Source organism: Streptopelia decaocto, assembly GCF_964273445.1.
Source record: "Streptopelia decaocto genome assembly, chromosome: 1".
In the NCBI taxonomy this organism is placed as follows: domain Eukaryota; kingdom Metazoa; phylum Chordata; class Aves; order Columbiformes; family Columbidae; genus Streptopelia; species Streptopelia decaocto.
In genome coordinates, this window is record NC_138663.1 from 94,796,001 (window position 1) to 94,802,000 (window position 6,000).

Below are 6,000 nucleotides of genomic sequence, written 5' to 3' on the forward strand. Positions count from 1 at the left end.
GAAACAAATCCCTTCTATACCCGTAGTGCGTAAACATCTCCAAAAGCTCCTTCTAGCATTTATACAGCTGAAATCACTACTTAGCATGTTAAACCTTGAGACTCACGTCCTAACACAAAACCACAGCACAGGTTTTGAGATATTTGTTTCGAAAACCAAAAGCACCATTTATGTTTTTTCTTTTACTTACATTGTATTAATTCATGAGAATGTTACTAAGACTCAACCCTGCTAACCATTTGTAGAGAGTGTCATCTAATAAGTGTTAGTCTACGCATTGTCTGAGGCTTTAAGATGCCTTTTGGTGGAGGGCGGGGAGAGGGAATGGCATTTTTTACTCCAGATGAGTAATTCTTGGCCTTAAAAAGTGGCTCGGCCATTCCACTGCCTCCTGACCAACATTCCTGAAAAGCAGACCTGCAGAAAGCAGCCCTGTGAGAGACTTGCTGAGAGACACACTGTTAAACTGAGAAAACCTCCCAACATCTGATCACAGTGTGGAGAAATCACGCAATTTCACTCCACAAGCAACTGCTCTGTAAACCAGGGAAAGGCGGACACCACAACCTGCTGCCCTGGCATTTACTTCTAACGAAAGCAGGAACAGAAGCGCCAGTTCCTCATGTGTTAGTGTTACACAATTATTTGAAACAAGAAGAGCTTTATCAAAGTTAGCAGGTAGAACGTTCCCTGCTGAGGAGGTCGTTCACTTTAAGCTGCGCCGACGCCAGGGCTCCTGTCCCAGCAATGCATGCGCAGCACCAGAGAACAACCACCCAGCTGAAGGACCACCACGTTCACCTTTACTTCTCTCTGGTTATTGAGAAGAGTTTGACAAGGACCTCACTGTGTGATTTGCAGGGTTGCAAATCCACACCTGGCAGACCACAGCCAGTCCCACGCAGGGAGTGCCCAGCAAGCAGCTGGTTTGACTATCAAGGGATTTCCACCTTGAGAACCCTCCCTGAGCTCTGTGCCTCAGCAGACCATGAGACTGTCTAATGAGGAGCAGCTGAGGGAGTTGGGGCTGTTCAGCCTGGAGAAAAGGAGGCTGAGACCTTATCACTCTGTACAAATACCTGAAAGGAGGTTGTAGCGTGGAGGGGGTTGGTCTCTTCTCCCAAGTAGCAAGTGACAGGACAAGAAGAAATGGCCTCAAGTTGCACAAGGGGAGGTTTAGATTGGATATTAGGAAAAAAACATTCACAGAAAGGTTGTCAGGCATTGGAACAGGCTGTCCAGGGAAGTGGTAGAGTCACCATCCCTGGAGGTGTTTAAAAGGCATGTAGATGAGCTTCTTAGGGACATGCATTAGTGCTAGAGTTAGGTTATGGTGGGACTCGATCTTGAGGGTCTCTTCCAAACGAAATGATTCTGTGATTCAATGACTGATGCCTTGTTTGGGTCCCTGACAGCAGAAGCAGGGTGCTGGTGAGGTGAAACAGCTCCAGAAGATGCAGGGAAGGGCTATGGCAGCTCCTAGCCATCCACTCCGGGGACCACCACCACCTCCTAGCCATGGAGGCCCAGAGAGCTGGGCTCCCTCCCCAGCCAGATCTGCCCTCAGCTCTGCTGCCCACAGCCTGAAATCACCTCCCCTACAATGGGCTTTCTCCAGAAAGGATGCACAACTATAAATTCACTTGCTGCCCTGTTGATGGTTAGCCTGAGGGGAGAGGGGTTTCTGCTGCGGTGACAAACACTTCACAATTATTTGTGCCACACCCGCGTTCACCATCACCCTACTGTTTACAGTTAGAAGTCCAAGTACGCCACTTTTCCCAAAAAAAATGAACAGCTTGAAGACAGAATTTTCTCCACAATGCGCACTTTTATGAATAAATGTATTTATAGATATAATAGAGGTAGAGAAGAAACTACATACTGACACAGAGAAAATCTTTTAAGTCCTATGGAGAAAACAAGCTTCAAGGTTTTTCCCCAGTGTGCTTACAAGAGATAAGGAGCTACCCAAAAGATGAGTTACAACATTTTTGGTGGCAAGAGATAGAAAGATTATCTGTTATTTCACACCTGTCTTCCTGTAGCACATCTCATCTCTGCATCATACATTAATTTTACCACTAGAAAGGCAGGTGATGTGGATTAACAGAATTATACTTAAACCAAACAAATCAATACACACTCTCAGTTATCTGTATTACACAGCAGAGTGTACTCCTGAGCCCTACAAATGTCAGCTTCTAAGGGCAGATGTACAGTAAAGAGGAATCTCAAACTGATGTCCTCAGCTTAAAATATGAGTACCATTACTAAGTTCTCGGTACGTTTTTGTAGGTATCCAGTTATATTTCACAATTCTGGAACGTCCTTCTTCCATGTTCTTGTATCAGAGCTGCATACACAGCACACACACACACAGTGTCTTCAAACAACAACGTAACCAAAAACTAACAAAATGCCCTGGAAGAATAAGGTCTATCAGAGACCACTTGTAACAAGGTATATGTTTTAAATAGCAATAGTTTCCAAACCTGCTATATTTACTACTCCAGCTCTGCCTGATCTAACTGAGAGCAGGTCCAAATGGAAGCTCCAGAGTATTTAAATGAATCACATTCCCCAGAGCCTGTCTGGATCCACTCGAGCTGCTTCACCGGCCATTCACGCCTGGGCTGCGCCAAGCTCCTGCAGCATCCCTAGCACTTAATTTTCTTCAAGAATAATTGCTTATTAAGTTGGGGCTTGCCATAGTAACTACAGCTATTTAGAAATATATAAACAATAAAAATTCAGAAACTGGCACTGTCGCTGTTTTAAGAGAAGCGAAGTCAATCACACGGTCGACTCCTAATTCACTGTGGCACAACGTGCCACCCAGCATTAAAGTTTACTTTACTTGTTGCTACAACAAAGGAACCACACAAATAACTTGCCCCGAGAATGTAGAGCAAGGACTGTGAAATGAAACCATCTTGATATGCACATAAATATGTGTGGAAATTATGCTAAAATTAATTTTCTCCTGCATAGCATTGCAAGCAATTCTAGTAGCTTTCAAGACAAAGGATGAATAAAACTGAAACCAAGAAAAGGAGCTTTGCGGGGATTTTTTTGTTCCATCTTTTTGTTCCAACTTTGCAGCTCAAATCCAACCACCCTGAAGCTTCCACCTCAGCCTGAATATCTAGGAGGTCTTTGAGAAACAAAACAAAAAATAAAAACCAGATGATTCTGAGAAGAGAGTTATGACAAGATTGTGAAACCTACCCTCAGGTGCGAGCCACCTTCCAAGACACCTCTCTTGCACAATGAATAAACAAGATACTAACCAAAACTTAAGGAACAGATCAGACAAAGTTGTAGCATAAAAGATGTAGCTGGAACAGATATCTGTTAACTATTTAATTAAGCTTTGAAGTCTCGTCAAGAGAGTTTGTCGGCCAATTCACACTTAAGGCAAACTAAAGAAACATGAATTTATCTAATGAACACTTCAGGTGTTTCACATAGATCGTTAAAGTACTATCAGCTTTTCTAAGTCACACATTCAGGACTTAACAACTGCAAAGTCTGGATTGTTTGTGGAACATTGCCTTATAATATAGGTTCATTTTTTTGACAATTTATGTAATTCAGTTCAGTTTAGCTTTAAATACTATGATATCTTATTAAGTGAGAAGTTTTAAGTTTATACTGCTGAACACATTTCAAACACCACTCCACTCTCCTCGTCACAACTCTCAACAGGAATTGACTAAACCCAAGGTCTCTATACAAAACACATGGTCTTGTTCATCTTCAGCAGGGCAGCTTGGGGGTGGGGTGTTTCTAAGATTCAGAGACGTTTATTCTCTAAATTACTAAACAAATAAACTAGGTGCAGCGATCTGAAAAACAAACAAACAAACACAAACAAAAAAACCCACAAAAAACAATTGAGATATTCCATTGATCACATCGTCCTTCACAGGGAAAAAAAAACAAATCTAAGCTGCTGCAGAGAAAGACTACCGTACATTTCTTAGAGGGCAAGCCGAGCAAGCCGTGACAATACTGGGACTAAGCCTTCCTGCTGTACAGGCTGCTTCCGAAATCCTCCTCCTCCTTCCTGGCAGCTACAGAGACCCCGGCTGCCTGCACCAGCCAGACTTCACGGACCAGTTGCCTGGGAACGCTTAAAGAGCCTTTCACATAAGATGAACACTGTGGAACACTGTGTTTACAAATACCAAAAAAAAGGAGTTTTTAAGAGGCAAAAGTAGGGTTTAACTAAAGATAAGAACCAGAACACTGAAGTAAGGTCTAGCAAGGCATTTTTAGCATATATCTGAGAGATACTTGGTCTGAGCATAAAGCAGTTTGTGTAAGTGCAATTAATATAAACATAATACAGAGATCACAGAGCTGCATATGAAAAACATGCTAACCAGCAACACCGCATGTGTCTGCGTTCAATAAGTTTATTATAATAAGCTTACGGCAAATAAGTAACTGGAATGCAATAAGGACTGGAGTCACTCATTAGCCTAAGCTTTCCATTTCCCACAGTTTACAGCAAAGCGTGGTATGACCTTCTAATTAAGGAAAATTCCTCCAGACATCTTTGCTCTCCCTCCAACGCTGCTCTCCAGCCACCACTTCTGGCAGACTGGCTACACCCCGCAAAGACAGCTTCCTCCTAACAACCTCCCTGGCACAAACAACCATTTACATGTCTAAATGCTACTCCAACTTGTCATCAGACGGCTCAGGAATAAAAATCAAGGCGATGAGAGCCTACTGAAAAGCAAAGATGATTAGCAGAGTTGCTGGTGAACTACAGGAAGACTCATACTGACGAAGTGCATGTCCGTCTTCATCTCTCTGCTCATCAGAGACAGGGAGAAGAGGGATGGGGTAACTGACCACTCATCTGGGGAATTTTGTGGTTCCACTGAAATATAAGAAGAAACTTCTCCTCAGTGAGGGTAACAGAGCACTGGAACAGGCTGCCCAGGGACGTTGTGGAGTCTCCTTCTCTGGAGACATTCAAAACCCACATGGACGCCTTCCTGTGCAGCCTCACCTAGGTGTTCCTGCTCTGGCAGGGAGACTGGATGAGATGATCTTTTGAGGTCCCTTCCAATCCCTAACATTCTGTGATTCTCACTATAGCATAGTTATTTTAACTGGATAAAGCTCAGTTTACTCAAGAGGAAGTTACTCTATGTTCTTAGACAGACGCTTAGATTGTCTCCTTCATCTGAAGACCGAGACAGACTTGCATAGCATTTTTAACTTTTTTCCCCGTCTAACTTGCTCCCGGAGGGCCTAGGAAACAAAACTCCGACCACCCCTGTGTCACAGGCACATGGGCTACGCGTGAGAGAGAACAACTCAGACCCGGCACCCAGAAGCTAAGACTAAAATCGGCTTTCACGTAACGACCCCTGAGGCTTCACCTACCGGCGGGGTTCGCCCGAGAGATCCGCACGACCCTTCCCCGCCGCAGCAGCGCCCGGCTCCACCCAGCCCGCGGGATCCCCCCTCCAAACCGGCGGCCCGGGGCAGCTCGGCGGGCCGCAGCCGGCTTGCCAGGGGGAGCACCGAAAACAGAGCAGGGGAATGAATAAAACAAAATCAGCGTGTGGGGGTCCCGGCCAGCAGCGAGAGGGGCGCGGGGGGCGTGGAACTGCCCGGCACCTCGGATGAAGCCTCTGTAAAAAGGGGGGGGGGGGGAGGGGGCGAAGCCGCAGCCGAAGCGGCGGAGTCGCCGCCGCAGGGATGGACCCACCCCGCGGGCAGGCCGCTCCGGGCCCGGGGAAGCGCTGCTCACCCGCTCGCCGCCGGCTCCCGGGAAGGGCGCTGCGCGGCGGCGGGAGGGGCCCCTTCGTCCGCTCTGCTCCGCCCGCCCAGGGGCTCCGCTCGGCTCGGTCCGTCCGCCGCCGCCGAGGGTCGCGCCGGCCCGGCAGCTCCGCTCCTGGGCCGCGCCTGGCGGGGAGTTTCCTGTCTGAGTCACTTCAACCGGGAGCTGCGCAGGGAAACACCCTTCCTGCC

General features: G+C 46.6%; 1 protein-coding gene across 2 annotated transcripts in view; it reads right to left on the minus strand.

The window, feature by feature from the left end:
* The window catches only part of CYFIP1 (cytoplasmic FMR1 interacting protein 1), a 78,922-nt gene extending 72,922 nt beyond the window's left edge, over positions 1-6,000 (minus strand). For both annotated transcript variants that reach the window (XM_082059050.1, XM_082059049.1), the window contains exon 1: positions 5,780-6,000. The gene's annotated coding sequence lies outside the window, so the exon portion shown is untranslated. The remainder of the gene's footprint in view (positions 1-5,779) is intronic.